The following is a 22,560-nucleotide window of genomic DNA, read 5'->3' as shown; positions in this document are numbered from 1 at the left end:
CTATTTTTTAAACTCCCAAACGGTTGGAAATTGAAGACCAACGGCTAGATTTTAAAAATCTGACCGTTGGTCATTTTTTTAATTTTTTTTTAAAAATAGTCGTTGGGGCCCGTTAGGCCCGGTTGAACCGGCCCAGCCCCGCCTGCCGGTCCCGGGCTTAACGGTCCTGGGTTCACGGGCTATTTGGGTTGGACCGGCCCGCTACGGGCTTATGCACCATTAGAGATCGGCCCGTTTGGCCCGCGGTCCCGGGCTGGTCCTGGGCTATGCCCGGCCCACAATACACCCTTACCGTGATTTGGGTCTCGGAGGGTCCGTAGGAAAATATGGGACTTGGGCGTATGCCCGGAATCGAATTCCGAGGTCCCAAGCCCGAGAAATAAATTTTTAAAGGAAATTATTTTTTGAAATTGTTTAAAGGAATTTGAAATAAATTTTGATTAGAACATGTTGGTATCGGACCCGTATTTTAGTTCCGGTGCCCGGTACTGGTCTTATATGTGATATAAGATAACTCTGTGAAGTTTGGTAAGAAACGGAAACCTTTTGACGTGATTCGAACCGTAAATGCAAAGTTTGATGCTTTAAGAAGTTTTGAAATATTTCATCGATTTTGAGGTTTAATTCGTTGTTATTGAGGTTATTTTGGCAATTTGATCGCACGGATAAGTTCGTATGATGTTATTGAGTTAGTACGTATGTTTGGTTTTGAGCCCCGAGGGCTCGAGTGTGTTTCAGATGTGTTTCGGAAGGTTTTTGGAACTCAAAAAGTTGCAGGTTTTTGTTGCTCAGTGCCCAGGGATTTTACTCTTCCCGTTCGCGTGGTCCCTCTCGCGAACGCGTAATGCAAATCTCCCAAGTGCCAGATTTCTTCTTCGCGAATGCGAAGCTTGAGACGCGAACGCGAGGCTGAGGGGGGAATACCCTTCACGAACGTGTCCATGCACTCGCGAACGCGTAAGGTTAAAGGCCTGGGGAGGGGTCACCATTTTGTGCATCGCGAACGTGGACACTGGCCCGCGAAGGCGAGCCATCTTCCGCGAACACGATGGGCTTCTCGCGAACGCGATGACCAATTTCGCGCAGTTATTTTAAAAGTCCAGAAATAGTAGCCATTACAGGATTTCTTCCAAACTTCATAACTTCTTCATCTAAACTCCAAATTGGGCGATATTTTAAAGGGGATTCCACCACCAATTCATAGGTATGTAATCTTAGACTCATTTTCTTCAATTTTCATTAACACCCATTAGATTTCTAGGCTTAAAACATGTTCTTAAGGGTAGAAAATTCGGGATTTGGGTAGAGTTAGGGCTTTTTGATTATTTGTGAGGTTTTTGGGGTCGAATTTTGGAACTAATTATATATTCGGGCTCATGGGTGAATGGGTGATCGGGTTTTGGTCCGAACCTCGTGTTTTGACCAAGCGGCCCCGAGGTCAATTTTTGACTTTTTGGGAAGAATGATTAGAAAGCTATAATTAAGCGTGGGAATTGGATTGTTTAGCGTTTATTGATGTTATTAAGTCGATTATGTCTAGATACAATTGATTTAGAGCCGAATTCGAAAGGAAAACAGTGTTTGAGGCTTGAGTTGGCCATGGAAGTTCGAGGTAAGTGTCTGGTCTAACCTTAGCTTGAGGGATTAGGAATTATGTCTATGTGCTATGTGTTAATTATGGAGTACGACGTATAGGCATGGTGACGAGTATCTATACATCAGTGTCAAGCATGCCCATGGGTCTTGTATTATAAATTGTTACGACTCCGTCGTGGTTTATTGTGCCTCACATGTTATTCTCATCATTGTTCCTTGTCGGGATGCTTGTCTGATATTATTGTTCCCTTGCCGGGATATTTTTGAGATGTTATTGTTCCCTTGTCGGGATATTGTTGAGATATTATTATTCCCTTGCCGGGATAGTGTTGAGATATCATTGTTCCCTTGCTAGGATGTTTGTTTGATATTATTGTTCTCTTGCCGGGATTCCTTGCGATTATTGTTGGCTTGTAAATGGGAGCGTGTGGTATTCCTACCACAAGATATAATGAAATGGGAGCGGGTGGTATGCCTACCATAAGGTATAATGAAATGGGAGCGGGTAGTACGCCTACCACATGATATAATGAAATAGGAACATGATATAATGAAATTGGAGCGAGTGGTACGCCTACCATAAGATATAATGAAATGGGAACAGGTGGTACGCCTACCACAAGATATAATGTAATGGGAGCGGGTGGTACGCCTACCATAAGATACATGAAATGGGAGCGGGTGGCACGCCTGCCACGAGATACAGGAAATGGGATCGGGTTGCACGCCTGCAACAAGATGTGAAAATAAAGTGAAATCTGCCTTTGCATTCCTTATTCTTGTTAGTGGTTAGATTTTCAATCCTTTATAATCCTCTTGATATTTTTTTTACCTGTTATTCCCCAATGCATGTTTCCCCCTCCCATCTTTACTTGTTTATTGCTGTATTTTCTTTCCCGCTATATATATTTGAACTGCACAGGTTTATCTGGAGTCTGGTCCTAGCCTCGTCACTACCTCGCCGGGGTTAGGCCAGGCACTTACCAGCACATGTGGTCGGTTGTGCTGATGCTACACTCTGCACTCTGTGCAGATACCGGAGCAACATTGGGACAGTAGCACTTATGGAGCCAGCCTTCCGTCCATCCAGGGATCCCGAGGTAGTTCTGCAGGCGTCTGTGGACCCGACATTCTCTTCTATCCAATTATATGTTCTGGTTTCACTTGTTTCCGAGACAGACTGTATTTCCTTTTTTTAGACATTTGTATGTAGTACTCATAGACAGTCCATGAATATTGTGACACCAGATTCCGGGTAGAGGAGTATATTGGCATTGTAGTGCTGATTTTGATCACTTGTAGCTGTTTAAGTCTTCCGCTTATTCTATTATCGTTATTCTTTAAATTTTTGATTACTTGTTAATTCAAGTTGATAAAAGGATTAAAATGATAGAGTTAGAATTTCTATGTTTGGCTTGCCTAGCTTCTACGAGTAGGCGCCATCATGACTCCCGAGGGTGGGAAATCCGGGTCGTGACAAGTTGGTATCAGAGCTCTAGGTTACATAGGTCTCACAATTCACGGACAAGCTTAGTAAAGTCTGAGGGATCTGTACAGAGACGTTTGTATTTATCCCCCAGAAGCTACAGAGTTAGGAAAACATCACATTTGTTCTTTCTTGTCGTGCGATTTTGTTTCTCAATACTAATTGAATTTCTACTCTGTTCTTTGGCAGATGGCGAGAACACGCGTTTCCTTATCCACCACTTAGCAGCCCGAGCCCCCAGCAGCAGCTCCCATGAGGGGCAGAGGGCGAGGCCGAGGCCGTGCTAGAGGGGTCAAGGTAGGGGCAGAGCTCAGCCCCAAGTAGCAGCACCAGTGGCGGAGCCTCAGGTTGACTTTGATGATGAGGTTTCGACCCCAGTAGTTCTGGTAGGCCCAGATCAGGTCCCAGAGGGGTTTATTTCCACCTTAGTTCTTCATGATGCTCTGGTCCGTCTAGTGGGCCTTATGGAGAGTGTCACCTGGGAAGGCTTGCTTCTTGTCGCACCAGTTGTCTCTCAGGCTAGAGGAGGAGCCCAAACTCCTGCTACTCGCACTCCGGAGCAGGTAGTTCCCCAGATTCAGACTCTAGCGGTTCAACCAGTTTGAGTAGTACAGTCGGGTGTGGTAGATCAGACCGGTGATGGAGCAACTGTCTGTCGATGCTTTGTGGAGGCTGGATAGGTCCACCAAGTTCTTTACTACCACTTTCAGCGGTGCATCTACCGAGGATCCCCAGGACTATCTAGACAGGTTCCATGAGGTTCTCAGGAACATGGGGATCGTTGAGACCAATGGGGTTAATTTTGCTACATTTTGCTTGTCTGGATCCGCCCAGACTTGGTGGAGAGATTATTGTGTGGCTAGACCAGCCGGATCGCCAGCCTTGACTTGGGAGCAGTTTACACAACTATTTCTGGAGAAGTTTCTCCCCATTACTCATATAGAGGCCTATCGGAGGCAGTTTGAGCGTCTCCGGCAGGGTTCTATAACTGTTACCCAGTATGAGACCAGATTCATCGACTTGGCTCGTCATGCTCTTGTCATACTTCCCACCAAGAGAGAGAGGGTGATGAGGTTTATTGATGGTCTTATTCAGCCGATTCGTCTTCAAATGGCTAGGGAAACTGGGAGTGAGATATCTTTCCAGGAGGCGGAGAATGTGGCCAGGAGAGTGGAGATGGTTCTGTCACAGGGAGGTGGTCATGGGTCGGACAAGATTCCCCATCATTCAGGCAGATTTAGTGGTACCTCGTCTGGAGGTAGGGATTGGTATGGTAGAGGCCCTCCTCCTAGGCCTTTTCAGTCAGCACTTCAGGTTTCTCACAGTGCTTCAGGTGGTCGTGGTCCTCAGATGCAGTATTCTGATCATCAGTCCTACAGTGCACCCCCTTTTCAGAGTTTCCAGGGTCGTCAACACCAGCAGCCGAGGGCTTGTTTTACTTGTGGTGACACAAGGAACATTGCTAGGTATTGCCCTCGAACTTCAAGCAGTTCTCCACATCAGGGTTCCCGTGCTATGGTTCAGGCACCAGGTGTTCCACAGGCCGCCCAGCCAGCCAGAGGTGGGGGTAGAGGTGCTAGAGGTAGAGGTAGAGGTACTAGAGGTAGAGCTCAGACCTCTAAAGGTGGAGGCCAGCCAGCAGCAGGCCGTTCCAGAGATGTAGTTCAGGGTGGTGGGGCCCAGCTCCGATGTTATGCTCTCCCAGCCAGGCCTGAGGCTGAGGCTTCAAATGCAATTATTACATGTACGGTTCTGGTTTGTGATAGAGATGCTTCAGTGTTATTTGATTCAGGGTCTATGTACTCGTATGTGTCATCCTATTTTACACCGTATCTGGTTATGCCTAGTGATTCCTTGAGTGATCCTGTTTATGTGTCTACACTGATGGGTGATTTTATTATGGTAGATCGAGTCCATCATTCATGTATAGTTGTGATTGGGGGTCTTGAGACTTGTGTAGATTTGTTGCTTCTAGACATGGTTGATTTCGATGTTATATTGGGAATGTACTGGTTATCACCTTACCACGCTATCTTGGACTATCATGCAAAGACTGTGACCTTAGCTTTACCAGGTTTGCCTCGTTTAGAGTGGAGAGGGACTCCTGGTTATTCCACCCGTAGTGTTATCTCTTATGTGAAGGCTCGGCGCATGGTCGAGAAAGGGTGTTTGGCCTATTTGGCATATGTTCGTGATTCTAGTGTTGTGGTTCCTTCTATTGATTCTGTGCCCGTTGTTCATGAGTTTCCTGAGGTATTCCCTTCAGACCTGCCGAGTATGCCACCTGATAGGGATATTGATTTTTGCATTGATTTGGCTCGGGGCACTCAGCCCATTTCTACCCCGTCGTATCGTATGGCCCCGCCTGTGTTGAAAGGTTTGAAGGAGCAATTGCAAGGCTTGCTTGAGAAGGGTTTCATTAGGCCGAGTGTTTCGCCTTAGGGTGCGCCGGTGTTGTTTGTTAAGAAGAAGGACAGATCGATGAGAATGTGTATTGATTACCGGCAATTGAACAAGGTTACAATCAAGAATAAGTACCCATTGCCGAGGATTGATGATTTGTTCGATCAGCTTCAGGGTGCCAATGTATTTTCGAAGATCGACTTGAGATCTGGCTACCATCAGTCGAGGATTAGGGCATCTGATGTCCCTAAGATAGCTTTCCGCACTCGGTACGGGCACTATGAGTTCTTAGTGATGTTATTCGGGTTGACAAATGCCCCAGCAGCTTTTATGGATTTGATAAACCGAGTGTTCAGGCCTTATTTGGACTCATTCATGATAGTCTTCATTGATGATATTTTGATTTATTCCCGCAACTGGGAGGAGCACGAGCAGCATCTTAGAGTGGTTCTTCAGACCTTGAGGGATAATTAGGTATATGCTAAATTCTCGAAGTGCGAGTTCTGGTTGAGTTCAGTTGCATTTCTGGGTCATGTGGTATCAACAGAGGGTATTCAGGTTGATCCGGAGAAGATTGAGGCAGTCAAGAACTGGCCTAGACCAGCACCAGCTACAGAAATTCAGAGTTTCTTAGGATTGGCAGGCTACTATCATCGGTTCGTGGAGGGGTTTTCATCTATCGCAGCCCCAATGACCAGGTTGACCTAGAACGGTTCCCAGTTCAGATGGTCGAGCGAGTGTGAGGCGAGCTTTCAGAAGCTCAAGACAGCTCTAACTACGGCACCGATGTTGGTTTTGCCCATAGGTTTAGGGCCTTATACAGTTTATCGTGATACATCTCGTATTGGACTTGGTGCACTATTGTTGCAGGGTGACAAGGTCATTGCCTATGCTTCGCGGCAGTTGAAGATTCATGAGAAGAACTATCCGGTTCATGATTTGGAGTTGGCAACCATTGTTCATGCGTTGAAGATTTGGAGGCATTATCTGTATGGCGTGGCATGTGTGGTGTTCACAAATCATAAGAGTCAGCAAAAGGAGTTGAATTTGAGGCAGATGAGGTGGTTGGAGTTGTTGAAAGATTATGATATCACTATCTTATATCATCCGGGAAAGACTAATGTAGTGGCTGATGCTTTGAGTAGGAAGTCGGCCAGTATGGGCAGTCTTGCTTATATTCCGGTCGGTGAGAGATCGCTTGCTTTGGATGTTCAGGCTTTGGCCAATCAGTTCGTGAGGTTGGATGTTTCTAAGCCCAGCCGTGTGTTAGCTTGCACAGTCGCTCGTTCTTCATTATTGGAGCGTATCCGAGATTGGCAGTATGATGATCCCCATTTGTGTGTCCTTAGAGACACGGTGCAGCGCGGAGGTGCCAAGTAGGTTACCTTAGATGATGTTGATGGAGTTTTGAGATTGCAGGGTCGAGTTTGTGTACCTAATATGGATGGGCTCCGAGAGTTAATTTTAGAGGAGGCCCATAGCTCCCGGTACTCTATTCATCCGGGCGTCGCGAAGATGTATCAGGATTTGCGGCAGCATTATTGGGGGCAGAGAATGAAGAAGGATATCGTTGCATATGTGGCTCGGTGTTTGAATTGTCAGCAGGTTAAGTATGAGCATCAGAGGCCTGGTGGTTTGTTTCAGAGGATTGAGCTTCCCGAGTGGAAGTGGGATCAGGTCACTATGGATTTCGTTGTTGGACTCCCACAGACTCAGAGGAAGTTCGATGCATCGTGGGTCATTGTTGATAGGCTGACCAAGTCAGGACATTTCATTCCTGTGGTAGTCTTCTATTAAACCGTGAGGTTAGCTGAGATCTACATCCGGGAGATTGTTCGTCTTCATGGTGTTCCCGTGTCTATCATTTCGGACCTAGGTACGCAGTTTACCTCACGTTTCTGGAGAGCAGTTCAGCAAGAGTTGGGCACGCAGGTTGAGTTGACCATAACATTTCATCCCCAGACGGACAGGCAGTCCGAGCGGACTATTCAGATTTTGGAGGATATGCTCTGAGCTTGTTTCACTGACTTTGGAGGCTCGTGGGATCGATTTTTGTCTTTAGCAGAGTTTGCCTACAACAGCAGTTACCAGTCGAGTATCCAGATGGCTCCTTATGAGGCTTTGTATGGTAGGCGGTGTTGGTTTCTGGTTGGATGGTTTGAGCTGGGAGAGGCTCGGTTGTTGGGTACGGATCTGGTTCGGGAGGCCTTGGAGAAGGTCAGGATTATTCAGGATAGGCTTCGTACAACTCAGTCCAAGCAAAAGAGTTATGCCGACTGCAAGGTTTGAGATTTGGCTTTCATGGTCGGTGAGCGTGTATTGCTTCACGTGTCACCTCTGAAGGGCGTGATGAGATTTGGGAAGAAGGGCAAGCTTAGACCTAGGTTCATTGGACCGTTTGAGATTCTTGATCGAGAGAGGGAGGTGGCTTATAGACCTGCATTGCTGCCGAGCTTATTAGTTGTGCATCCAGTGTTTCATGTATCCATGCTTCGGAAGTATCACGACGATCCATCCCACGTGTTAGATTTCAGCATTGTCCAGTTGGACAAGAACTTGTCTTATGAGGATGAGCCGGTAGCTATCCAAGACCGATAGGTTCGTCAGTTGAGATCGAAGAGTTTTTCTTCTGTTCGTGTTCAGTGGAGAGGTCAGACTGCTGAGGCATCGACCTGGGAGTCCGAGTCCGATATGCGGAGCTGTTATCCCCATCTTTTCCCTGACTCAGGTACTTCCTTCTTATGTCCATTCGAGGACGAACGATTGTTTCTAAATTGAATTCTGCACTCTGAGGCCTTAAAAACCTCTTTTAGCATCACCTCAATTAGCATGCGTAGTTCGGGCGCGTAGCCGGAAAGCTTATATGTGAAAATCTGTGGAAAATGATAAATTTTGACTATAAAATGAGTTAATTTGACTTTGGTTAATGTTTTGGGTAAACGGACCCAGACCCGTAATTTGAGGTCCCAAAGGGTCCGTAGAAAAATATGGGACTTGGGCGTATGCCCGGAATCAAATTCCGAGGTCCCAAGCCCGAGAAATGAATTTTTAAAGGAAATTATTTTCTGAAATTGTTTAAAGAAATTTGAAATGAATTTTGATTAGAACATGTTGGTATCGGGCCCGTATTTTAGTTCCGGTGCCCTGTGTCTTATATGTGATTTAAGATAACTCTGTGAAGTTTGGTAAGAAACGGAATCCGTTTGACGTGATTCGGACTGTAAATGCAAAGGTTGATGCTTTAAGAAGTTTTGAAATATTTCATCAATTTTGTGGTTTAATTCATTGTTATTTAGGTTATTTTGGTGATTTGATCGCACGGATAAGTTTGTATGATGTTATTGAGTTAGTACGTATGTTTGTGTTTGAGCCTCGAGGGCTCGGATGTGTTTCAGAAGCTTTTTGGAACTCAAAAAGTTGCAGGTTTTTGTTGTTCAGTACCCAGGGATTTTACTCTTCGCGTTCGTGTGGTCCTTCTCGCGAACGCGTAAGGCAAATCTCCCAGGTGCCAGATTTCTTTTTCGCGAACGCAAAGTTTGAGACGCGAACGCGAGGCGGAGGGGGGAATACCCTTCGCGAACGCGCCCATGCACTCGCAAACGTGTAAGGTTAAAGGCCTGGGGAGGGGTCACCATTTTATGCATCGCGAACGCGGCCACTGGCCCGCGAACGCGTTGGCTTGAGGAGCCAAAGCTCCACGAATGCGAGCCATCTTCCACGAATGCGAAGGTCTGTCAGACCTAACTCATCGCGAACGCGATGACCAATTTCGCCCAGTTATTTTAAAAGTCCAGAAACAATAGTCATTACGGGATTTCTTCTAAAACTCATAACTTCTTCATCTAAACTCCAAATTGGGCGATTTTTGAAAAGGGGATTCCACCACCAATTCATAGGTATGTAATCTTAGACATATTTTCTTCAATTTCCATTAACACCAATTAGATTTCTAGGCTTAAACCATGTTCGTAAGGGTAGAAAATTAGGGATTTGGGTAAGTTATGGCTTTTTAATTATTTGTGATTTGGACCTCATTTTGGGGTCAAATTTTGGAACTAATTATATATTCGGGCTCGTGGGTGAATGGGTGATCGGATTTTGGTCTGAACCTCGTGTTTTGACCAAGCGTGCCTGGGGTCAATTTTTGACTTTTTGGAAAGAATGATTAGAAAGCTATAATTAAGCGTTGGAATTGGATTGTTTAGCGTTTATTGATGTTATTAAGTCAATTATGTCTAGATACAATTGATTTGGAGCCGAATTCGATAGGAAAAGCGGTGTTTGAGGCTTGAGTTGGCCGTGGAAGTTCGAGGTAAGTGTTTGGTCTAACCTTAGCTTGAGAGATTAGGAGTTGTGTCTATTTGTTACGTGTTAATTGTGGAGTACGACGTATATGCATGGTGACGAGTATCTATACGTCGGTGCCAAGCATGCCCGTGGGTCTTGTATTATAAATTGTTATGACTCCGTCGTGGTTTATTGTGCCTCACATGTTATTATCATCATTGTTCCCTTGCCGGGATGTTTGTCTGATATTATTGTTCCCTTGCCGGGATATTGTTGAGATATTATTGTTCCCTTGCCGGGATATTGTTGAGATATCATTGTTCCATTACCGGGATAGTGTTGAGATATCATTGTTCCCTTGCCGGGATGTTTGTTTGATATTATTATTCCCTTGCCGGGATTTCTTGCGATTATTGTTGGTTTGTAAATGGGAGCGGGTGGTACGCCTACCAAAATATATAATGAAATGGGAGCGGGTGGTACGCCTACCATAAGGTATAATGAAATGGGAGCGGGTGGTACGCCTACCATAAGGTATAATAAAATGGGAGCGGGTGGTAAACCTACCACAAGATATAATAAAATGGGAGTGGGTCGTACGCCTACCACAAGATATAATGAAATGGGAGCGGGTGGCACGCCTACCACAAGATACATGAAATGGGAGCGGGTGGCATGCCTGCCACAAGATACAGGAAATGGGATCAGGTTGCATGCCTTCAACAAGATGTGAAAATAAAGTGAAATCTGCCTTTGCATTCCTTATTCTTGTTAGTGGTTGGGTTTTGAATCCTTTATAATCCTCTTGATATTCTGTTTTACCTGCTATTCCTCAACGTATGTTTCCCCCTCCCATCTTTACTTGTTTATTTCTGTATTTTCTTTCCCACTGTATATATTTGAATTGCACAGGTTTATCTGGAGTCTGGTCCTAGCCTCGTCACTACCTCGCCGGGGTTAGGCCAGACATTTACCAGCACATGGGGTCGGTTGTGCTGATGCTACACTCTGCACTATGTGCAGATACCGAAGCAACATTTGGACCAATAGCACTTGGGGAGCCAGCCTTCAGTCCATCCAGGGATCCCGAGGTAGTCCTATAGGCGTCTGCGGGCCCGACATTCTCTTCTATCCAATTATATGTTCTGTTTTTACTTGTTTCCGAGACAAACTGTATCTCCTTTTTCAGACATTTGTATGTAGTACTCATAGACAGTCCGTGAATATTGTGACACCAGATTCCGGGTAGAGAGGTATATTGGCATTGTAGTACTGATTTTGATCACTTGTAGCTGTTTAAGTCTTCCGTTTATTCTGTTATCGTTAATCTTTAAATTGTTGATTACTTGTTAATTCAAGTTGATAAAAGGATTAAAATGATAGAGTTAGAATTTCTATATTTCGTGGCTTGCCTAGCTTCTACGAGTAGGCTCCATCACGACTCCCGAGGGTGGGAAATCTGGGTCGTGACACAAAGATTCAAAACAAAGTAGGTAAGTATATTGATGAATATTCAGGCACCAATACATTTAGCTAAACGAGCTTATGAGGGCTGAGATTATCCTAGTTAGCAGCATTATGGGGAGTTAAATGCTAAGAGACTTAGAATAAGCGTAAAGCTAACAGAATGTGCATAAAAACAACCCCAGGAACGTATTAAGCCATAGATTTTAGAAGTGAGAACACATGCAAATTAGAGACACATAAAAATGAAATTACAAAAGGTCAAGCGACTTACCAGTTAAACAGACAACAACAAAGAACAAAAATTCCACAAGAAACTGGGATCTCAATGCGTAAAAGTTCCCAAGAGCTTCAACAGAACTCCGGGCCATGCTCGCACCAAGAGAAAGTTCGAATAATAGGATCTCAGAGGCCTTGGCTTTCAGCCGGTCAATAACGAAGTATAGAACAAGAGAATGAGGGAATCACAGAACAAAGCTCCAATTTTTAGTGAAAGTATATCGATTAATGTCCCTCTCAAAGGGAAATGTGGAGGGGTTTATATAGCAGTAAAATTGGACGAATAAACAAGGAAATAAAGTAAATTAAACTAAAATAAGGAAAGAAAGCATGCAAAATCGATTTAGAATCAATTTAGAAGAGAAACGGGTAAACCCTAGTTCAAGAGGGAGAACATAAATCGACAGAGATCTCACTAAAATTAGACTCACATAGCATGGTATTGAGTGTATATAGACGAGATAATGCTCAAAGTCAAAAGGTTCAAACCACTTTAATTCAATATCAGAAGATCTCGCTTGCCAAACTTAGGCAAGCACCTAAGTAACAGCACAAACGGGCAATCAACAGCGAAGGGAGACCAATAAGGTAAGTGAATCAATGATTGATTCTATTTTAGAGCCGGATTTGGAGAGGTCAAGAGATACAACGTCTAGGGTTCATGAAAGAGAAGATAGTGGAGAGTGTTTGAGGGCGGCTGGCGAAAAGAAATGGAGATTAGGGTTTGGGTGAGAGGATATAAGAAGAGTGGGGGGGGAATGTTATGAGCCGTTGATCAATGATTCTATCAAGCTGGGTCATTTTATTTTCGGACAGGGTTGGGGAATTGGTTCATTTGAATTGGGCTTATGGGTTATTGGGCTGATTTTGGTCCGAAAATTGGCTCAAAGTTTGGGGCAGCCTTTTAAATTATTTATCAAAAATAATTTATAAAAATGATTAATAAGTAAATAAAAATATATGTATGCACTAAAATGATTTAAAATAATAATATAGCATTATAAAAATGTAAAAATACTTTTTGACATAAATAATATAAATAAAGAGCATTTGTGTATGAATATAGGCTATTTTTTGTAAAATTGTGCAACTAGCTTTAAAAATGCTAATGTAATTATATAAAATGAAGTAAAACATTTGAAATATATATTATAGGTGAAAATAATAATTTTAGGTAACAAAGTCATCACAAAAATAATTTGAAGGAGTAATTAATAATGATTCAAATAATTTAAATGCAGGAAAATCAATTTAAAAACTCTAAAATTTATGAAAAATTATAAGAAATGCTTGTTTAGATTTGTAAACTAAATAATGATGCAAAATTGATGTTTTGAAAGTATATATATATATATATATATATATATATATATATATATATATATATATATATATATATATATATTGAGAAAATATGAGGGCAAAATTGGGTATCAACAGTTGCCCCTCTTTACCTTGGGAATGATGAAAGAATCATCGGGTAAAGAAAATGATGACCAATTTTAGCCGAATGGAGCGAGGAATGATGTGATCTAAAAAATGGGGGTCGAACCCTGGTTCCTGAGTTGCCTACATATCCCTGGTGTTACGAAAATCAGGCAATGTGTAGTTATAGATCCAACGGCGAACAAAACCTATGGATTTCTTATAAGAATTATCGTATGTTTTGGAAAAGGTTCTTTTGGGTAGGATAGTATCGGATGAATTTATGTGAAGTCATGAATGTGAGTTTAAAATGTTATGGATGTATCACGGAGCAAATATCTGAACGGTCATAGAGTAAAAGGCAGGTAATTGATGATGGTCAGTTATGTTTGAAACAATTGCGAGATGTGAACGTTGCGAACGAAAATCGGAGCAAAGATTGCTCCTGTTTGAAGAACGGTTACCTCCTGGATTACCTGCAAAATTTAAAACACGGTGCATGCGAATATATATATGGTTTATTAAAAATTGATGCAAATTCCTTTTGGACCATGAAGGTTGTCTTTGGACGATGAGGATAATGTCCTTATACCATGACGTCCTGGGCCATGAATCGTGTGATAAAGGATTCACAGGCCATGAAATGTGTCGTTATGCCATGAGGATGGTGCCTCTGGACTATGACGCCTTTGAATAATGATGTGCAATTTGAAAGATCCTCAAGCCATGGAATGGTGTCTCCTGGCTATGAGGATGATGCCTACGGACTATGACGCCTTTGGGCAAAACGACAACGTTTCAGCCCATAAAATGCAAATATATGATGCTTAGTCGTATGCGAGATGAGACAAGACAAGGCTTAGTCCTGTGTAAGATGAGGGCAGTGCTTAGCCCTAGGTGAACAAAGGATAGTACTAGGTCTTAGACAGCGTAGTGGAGATATTAATCAATATTATGCAAGGAGAAGACAGTTCTTAGCCTTATGCAATCATGGAGGTGATGCTTAGACTCATGCAAGAAGAGGAGACAATGGTTAGTCTCGATGCAAGGAAAGACAGTGCTTAGCCTTATGCAATTAGGGAGGCAGTGCTTAGCCTTATGCAAAGAATAAGAGACAATGTTTAGTCTCATGTAGAGAAAGGCAGTGTTTAGCCTTATGCAATTAGGGAGGCAATGCTTAGCCTCATGCAAAGAGGAGACAATGCTTAGTCTAATGCAGAGAAAGCAGTGCTTAGCCTTATGTAATTAGGGAGGCAATGCTTAACCTCATGCAAAGAGGAGACAATGCTTAGTCTCATGCAGGGAAAGGCGATGCTTAGCCTTATGCAATTAGGGAGGCAATGCTTAGCCTCATGCAAAGAGGAGACAATGCTTAGTCTCATGCAGAGAAAGGTAGTGCTTAGCCTTATGTAATCATGGAAGCAGTGCTTAGACTCATGCAAGAAGAGGAGACAATGCTTAGTCTCGATGCAAGGAAAGGCAGTGCTTAGCCTTATGCAATTAGGGAGGCAGTTCTTAGCCTTATGCAAAGAATATGAGACAATGCTTAGTCTCATGTAGAGAAAGGCAATGCTTAGACTTATGCAATTAGGGAGGCAATGGAGATAATTCTTAGTCTCATGCAGAGAAAGGTAGTGCTTAGCCTTATGCGATTAGGAAGACAATGCTTAGCCTCATACAAGAAAACGATGAGTGATAGTGAGAAAGTAAAGTATTTCTTAGATGGAGATGTTTGCGCTTGATAATTTGTTGTCTTAAAGGAAGTGACTTGATGTGTCAGCGGATATCGTTGTCTTATTATGCCTGCATCTAAAGAAAAATTATGAGTTCTGTAGGGAAGGTTGGTTCGCGCTTTTGTTTTCTTGCTCTATCTTTGCTCCTGCCTTGAGACCCTGTTTGAGTTATCTTGGGTAATATCTGGCTGTCATAAAGTTTTCGAAAAATATGCAAGCATTTGATAAATATAGATATTTGAATAGTAGTATGCGATATCAAGTAATTTAGATGAACCGATGACTGTGACATATTTTAGACACATTGCGACTTCCTTGCTCTAGAATTTTGAGGGTTTAGGGTCCCCTTCAAAATTCTGCCCCAGTTTAAATGCAATACTTCTGACAATACTTTGGCTATTTCGTATATGACGAAGTTGGCTGAACTTGCTTCCCTCAAAATTCTACCCTAATTTTCTGATCATGCAAAAATAAAGATTTTATTAAGATGTGACCGAACTCATAGTGTTGCCTACGTATCCCCTCTTAAACGGGAAACATGTCAAGCGTAGTTCAGTTACATCAAATGAAGAAATATAAACAATCCTAAACAGAGTATATCTTGACTGCATCTGAGTTGATAGGTTTTGGACAAATTTCTCTGTCTATTTCTACAAGTATGAGTGTTCCTCCTGTTAGTACTCGATGAACTATGTAAGGACCCTGCCAATTGGGTGAAAATTTCCCTTTAGCTTCATCTTGATGCAGGAAAATTCGCTTTAGCACCAACTACCCCGGTGTGAATTGCCTTGGTCTAACCTTTTTGTTGAAAGCTCTTGTCGTTCTGTTCTGGTAGAGTTAACCGTGACATACTGCATTCATTCTCTTTCTATCAATGAGGGCCAATTGTTCATAGCGGCTTTGTACCCAGTCTGTATCGTTGAGCTCAACTTCTTGTATGATTCTTATAGAAGGAATTTCTACTTTGGTAGGGATAACCGCTTCAGTACCGTAGACCAATAAATAAGGAGTTGCACTAAATTATCTACCATTTTCCTCAATATCTTCATGATGTTTTTGTTGGTGGCTTCTACAACTCCATTTATTTGTGACCTGTATGTTGTGGAATTCTTATGCTTGATCTTAAAAGTCTCACACACAGCCTTCATCAGATCACTGTTAAGGTTGGCAACATTGTCGGTGATGATTGACTCCGGTACTCCAAATCGATAGACAATGCGATCCCGAACAAAATTTGCAATGACTATCTTAGCTAGAACTTTGTAAGATGCGGCTTCAACCCATTTTGTGAAATAGTCTATGGCCACTACAATAAATCTATGCCCATTTGAAGCAGCGATTTCGATTGGACCGATGACATCCATGCCCCAAGCGGAGAAAGGCCAGGGTGCACTTGTCGTATTGAGTTTATTGGGTGGCACTCGTTTCATATCAGCATGTATCTAGCATTGGTGACACTTATGGGCGTACTTGATGCAGTCTATTTCCATAGTCATCCAGAAATGCCTTGCTCTTAGTATTTTCTTGGCTAAGACAAAACCATTGTGCGACTCGCATGTTCCGACATGCATTTCCTCGAGCAATCTGGATGCTTCCTTGGCATCGACACACCATTGTAGCCCTAGATCAGGAGTCTTTCTGTACAGAATACCTCCACTTTGAAAGAAGTGGTTGACTAACCTTTGGAGTGTGCATTTCTGAGTATGAGTTGCGTGCTCCGGGTACTTCCCCTTTGCCAAGTATTCTTTGATGTCGTGGAACCATGGATTTCCATCACTTTCTTCTTCAACATGAGCACAATAAGCTGGATGCTTATGAATTCCTATTGGGATAGGATCTATGAAGTTCTTGTCTGGGTGTTCTATCATGGATGATAAAGTGGCAATACATCTACGAACTCATTCTGAACCCTCGGAACATGTTTGAATTCTATCTTGGTGAACCTCTTGATCAACTCTTGCACACAGTACAAATATGGTAATATCTTGGTGTTCTTTGTAGCCCATTCTCCTAAAACCTGATGCACCAAAAGGTCAGTATCTCCAATCACCAGCAATTCCTAAACATTCATGTCAATGGCCATCTTGAGTCCCAAGATACAAGCCTCATATTCTGCCTTATTGTTCGTGCATGGAAACCTTTGTCATAGTATGTTCTTAGATGCATTTTTGTATCACCAATTCCGTCGAACATTTCAAACTTGGGAGGTTTGTAACTCTCTGGCAGTTCTACATCTGGTTGAATGCATAAGTCCTCATAATTCAAACCCTCAATTCCCTTTCCACCCTCGACACTCTGAACTCTGCCAGTGAGCTTCTTGAGTTCTTCCGCCATATTCTGATGAGCAGGTACTTCTTGGTGGATTTAGGTATATATAGGGTTTGTTGTGGGGTGTGGGGTAAAGTTTCCACATATATGGGATTGCTTTGGTGGAATTCGGGAATTTGGGCATAATAGTGGTCATTAGTTGAGTTTTGGTGATCAGGAGCAGGTTGTGATGCATTCTGAGGGGTATGGTAAGTGGTGGTTTATGGGTATTAAGTTGGATGGTGATGGTGTTGTTGAGGAGTAGGTACCGATTGAAGGTTATAGTTCTGAGGAGGTGTGGTGTATTGATCGGGTGCGGGAGGGTTTGGCGGTGGATTTTGATTTTATGTGTTTTGGGGAGGTGCTAGGTTTTAGGCGTTTGTGTTTTGTTGGGATATCAGGGACATTTAGGGTGAGGAAAAGATTTGCTAAGTTCCGGACCTACTCGAGTTCTCCTTGTAGCTCCAGTATTTTCTGTTCGAGGCATAGGACCAATTCATTTTGTGCTGGAGTACTTCGACCATCCGAAGTTTCAATGTTTTCTGCATTGTCCTTTCTAATACCACTTAAATCGTCCATCTTTCCTTTCCCTTTGCTTCTGCCTTTAGGATCACTCGGTGGAGGGGAGGTGGAGGACCTCTAGATCTAGTCTGATATACGGATGATACCAGTATGCACGAACCAACCTTGGGGAATGGGAATAATCAAAAGAAAGAAAAATAAATAACCAAGTCAGTAAAGGATATTAAAAGAATGCTTTCAATATTGAACATGCTTTGCAAAATAAATTCGCGTCCTAATTTGGGGGACCTCGTTGTGCCCGAGGTATGCCTAAGAGACACATAGACTTGGAGAAAATTGATGCTAATAATTGCGTCATTTCATTAATGTGGAAATAAATCAAATCCTAACTAAAACGACAATAATAAGAAAGTACTAATGACATTTTCCTTATTACAATCAAAATCTAAAACTAAGCTAGAAAGTAGTAAAACATCATTTCCTAATCTACTAGGTCCGAGAAGGACCTTCCCCGTGCTTGGCTCTTTTGACTCCATCAATCAGGTTCCCTAGGTTGCGCATATCCAACAGTAGGTAAGCCTTTGCTAGGTGCCCTCCTTCACTGCCATCCGTGTTTTGACAGTTTGAAATCCTCTTTCTCATTTTTCTCTCAAGCTCCATCAACCCGTGCTCCAGATATTCCAATCTCTATGTTGACTTGGTGGCAATTTCCCTCTATTCGTTGATTGCTTCCATATCCACTTTGTGTTGTTACAGATGCCTTGCTTTAGACTGGAAGACCCTTTTGCGTAACCTCATATACTTGACATGTGCTTCAGCAACGTCATCTATGATCCTTTTTTTAGATTAATTCTCGGCTTGACGTCTCTTGCTATATCTTCCACTAACCATGATGGGTAGAAGTACACATGGTCGACATGATACCTATCTGGCTCAATAGTATCCTTTTCCACAATGACCATCCGATTCCATATATTCTTTGCCTCAAACTTGAATAGAATAACATCCCATTTAAAATCTGCTTTGTACTGGACCATGTTGAAAACCTGAGGTATAACCTGTTTTCTTCCTGCTTGTCTTATTACCCTTATAGGAGCATAAAGATAGATTCCCCTCAACCTGATCAGTACTAGATGAGTAGTATCTCTTGACCTGATGATGAACTTACTGCTAGGAAACCATTCGAACATCCAATGTACCTGCTCGTCCGTCAGATTGCTGAGAAATGCACCCAACTCACAACATTTCCAGGCTGTGCAAACCTGTCTAGGATAAATGTCATTCTTTTTGGGTGATGGTAAGATATGCAGTCATTCAATGGTCGACGCAGAATCTCTTGGCGATATTCTCCCCTCCGAAAATGTTGTAACAACTAGACTTGTAGTAATAGATTACAACCTTCGAAGTGCCCCAATCCTTGTTTGCATCGATCTAGAGTGCGGTACATTTCAGCTAAGATCATGGGGATAATAGTATGGTTTTGTCCCTATATGCCTTCCATCAGGGTCCTGGCGATCATGGCTAGACGAGTGTGGATCCTTCCCCCTTTTATTGGAAATATCAATAACCCCAAGAAGCAGATGATGAACATATAAACCCGACTGTGCGTCCAACCCAAATAAGTGATGGCGAGCTCCTCATGATAAAGACGATATGACTTACTGTGCCCGTAATGCTCATAAAGGAATTCAAATGGGATGTATGACTTCTTCAAACAAACCAACTCATTATTTTTCTTGAAACCTAGCATTTTCAGAAAATCGCGAGGGGTGCGATTCTCTGGCACTAATAACCCTGGACTATCCCATGGCAGCTTAGCGAAACCTCCTATTTCCTCTAAGGAGTCATTTCTATGTCACCAAATTGGAAGACGACCCTTTTCTCATCCCAAAACTTAGTAGCAACCTCAATCAATGCTCTATTCAGTCGGATGTCTATCAAGGACAGCAAATTACCAAGGACCCTCACATGATTCTTGTAGCTAGGCGCAAAATTTTCCACCAATCAAGTAGCAGAGGTGGCATGTTTTGGACCATGCCGAACTTGGGGACTTCGGGCTTCATTTTCTACAAACAATAAGGTTATCCCTCTCCCCCTCCAGTTTCGACTATTTACACACTAATGATCAACATATTGGCATATTCTCTCCAAGTAATGCACATAACATGATGGTGTCCATTGGGATTTGTGAAAATCCCGTTGGACTTTGGACAAGGCTTATCTTAGCGGGCTATTACGTTAATAGCATTCTAACCCGTATTAGGTTTAACATGATGCACATACATTTGATATTGGATTAAGGTTTCTAAAATAGCCTAGACCGGTACTCTCAAGTGGACAACTTGAGAGGGAAAGGCACGGGACCGTGGACTACACCGTTGATCGACTAGTCTACCGCAAGTAAGCCTTTCCGATTTAAAAGGGTAATTTCAGAAAAGCGCGGACACTCATCAAGCGCCGCTATGTTGATAATAAGCACGAATGGAGTATGATGTGGAGCATGATTTATGCAGATATAAATAACACGTTGCCAAGTATTTGCATGATAAATATGTAAAAAGTGGTAAATATAGTATTAAGGTAAAACGTGAAAAAACATAGAAAAGAAAGACAAAAGAAAGAAGTTAGTTCAGGGATATGTGCGAGAATGTAATAAAGCAAGTAAAGGAGTAGGGATGGGAGAGGCATGATATGATAGTCTTAGACAAAATGAAGAGCAATGAGGAGCAGTCATAGTAAATAGAGGTGGACGGGGAAGGGATGTGCATGTTATAACAGATTTAAACGAATAAGGGTGAATAGGGAAAAGGGTGTGCATGTAATAGCAAATTTAAACAAATAAAGGTGGAGAAGGGAAGGGATGTACATGTCATAACAAAGAAAATAATCCACATAAGTCAAGTTCATTATGATAAGACCCTAAGTGTAAATCCCCAGCGGAGTCGACATGCTGTCGCGCCCCATTTTCTTGCGAAAGTAGATTTCGACGTCATGAAAACTCCTTTTAGAATGAGAGATAGAGTGCTAAAAGAAGAAGAGTCTCCACCTAAAGATTTTTAAGGTGCGTTAGGGCACCTATTATGCAGATAACTCTATTTGACTAGTCAACGCCACCAAAGATCGGGTAAGGGCTCAAATTAACTCAAAGAGAAGGTGTTAGGCACTCTTCGAGGTCCACAACTGTAGGTCCTGGCCGAACTTAAGATTATGTGGATTAAAATTAAGCTAAGTGATAAAATAAACAAAGGGAATATGAAGGTCAAATAATTTTATTACAACACGATTAGTACAGATCTTAGTACGAATATAGGGACACAACTATTTAGATCTAATAACAAACATATAAAGGAAGGGGGGTCCTAAGTTTTTAGCCTAAAGGATCATCCCGCGCAACATAAATAATACTTCGCAACTCCCTTGGGGTAGGGAGTTACTCATATTATTCAGTGGGCACAGACTATCATCTCCTGCTACCCGATTACTATGTTAAAGTTATTTACTTATAGTGCGCTAATTTAATTATAAGTCGTGCTCTATGCGTGCACTACCTGTCCCATACCTATAGTAAATGAGGTATTGGACCTCTACTTGGTGGTTTTAGACCTTACTTAGTCTGCTCAAAAATGTCAAAACTAGGTGACATGCAAAACACTTATAGGACTTCAAATATGGGTAGTTAAGGGCTCAAGTTTGCCTCCACACTTAAGCAACAAATGCACGCAAGACAAGTCTTCATGTTGGGCAATTTAGAATTAAGAACCTTAAGCCCTATAGACATGATTTCTATGTGACAATGCATTAAAGCATACAAGCAATTTCAGAGGCTAGGCGCTGTTTATATCCAAATAATTACACGATTGTTACATGCTGATTTGAGGTTGCAGATTTCTAGTTACTTAACCTACAGATGTTGCGTCTAAGTGATTTACGCAGTAAAGACAGTGAAATCTATTGGGAGAAGCCCAGAATTACTCATGCTTTTTGACAATGACATAAATGAGCAATAACAGAGTTGAGAGGTGCAGTATTGACAATTACTAAGGCGGATAGTGGTATCATATAGACAGGATCTCTAACGATTAGCACTTGGAATTGATTTTATTGTTTAGCCCTATAGTCATGTTTTCTGAGCAAACAAGATGATACAAATTAAATCCTATAGGCATGATTTCTAGTGGATACACTGCAGTGATGCAAATTAAAAGAAACTTTAGTGATATTTATTTCGAATAGGCAGGTTTTCTAGTAACACGTAGCAGTAGGAATAACTGAAGCATTTAAATTCATGGCATATATACGAAATAAATCACTGAATCCTATAGGCTTGTTTTCTACCCTTGCATGCAAACATCAGGATTTACCCATTCCCCGTTTTGACTAATACCCCAATTGTTTATTATAAAGTTATTACAGGCCTAATAATAAATTTGATTACAAGTATTATACAAATAATGACAATAGGCCCGCAGCAGGCCCAAAAAAAATACCAAGCATTGTCTGGGCCTTTAATAGTTCATTCATAGCATACCCTGATTTCCAACAAGGAGCTATATTCATCAAGCACAACCCAGAATCTCTAGAAGAGCTCAAACAACCATAAATTGACCACATTACCCAGCTATCACATCACTTGTGCCAACTAGCTTACATGTTCATTAGACAATAGGAAGAAGGAATTGGGATAATTCAGGTTTCAGTAGTAAGGGGTGACTAAAGACCCAAATCCTAGTGTGTCAGAGTTCACAAGGGTCTCATATGGAACACGAGCAGTGCTCACACAAGGGATGTCAATAGCAAGAACCTTGGTAGCCTTGTCTTTCAGCCGGCTAAGAATGAGAGATTTAGAATAGCATAGGTAACAAATGAGGGAGAGTGAACAATGGTCGAGGGACAGAAATTGAGGGGATACACTTATATCTTAAAGTAGACATAGCGAGGTTGAGAACACAAAACAACTAATCAAATAGGTCACAAAACTTAAAGCAGGTTCAGCAGGGACTTAGAAGTAGGTTCACACTTAGTAAAATAACACATAGATAGCCACATATTGAAAGAGTT

Source organism: Nicotiana tabacum, chromosome 1, assembly GCF_000715075.1.
Source record: "Nicotiana tabacum cultivar K326 chromosome 1, ASM71507v2, whole genome shotgun sequence".
NCBI classification, from domain to species: domain Eukaryota; kingdom Viridiplantae; phylum Streptophyta; class Magnoliopsida; order Solanales; family Solanaceae; genus Nicotiana; species Nicotiana tabacum.
This window is presented reverse-complemented; position numbering follows the sequence as displayed.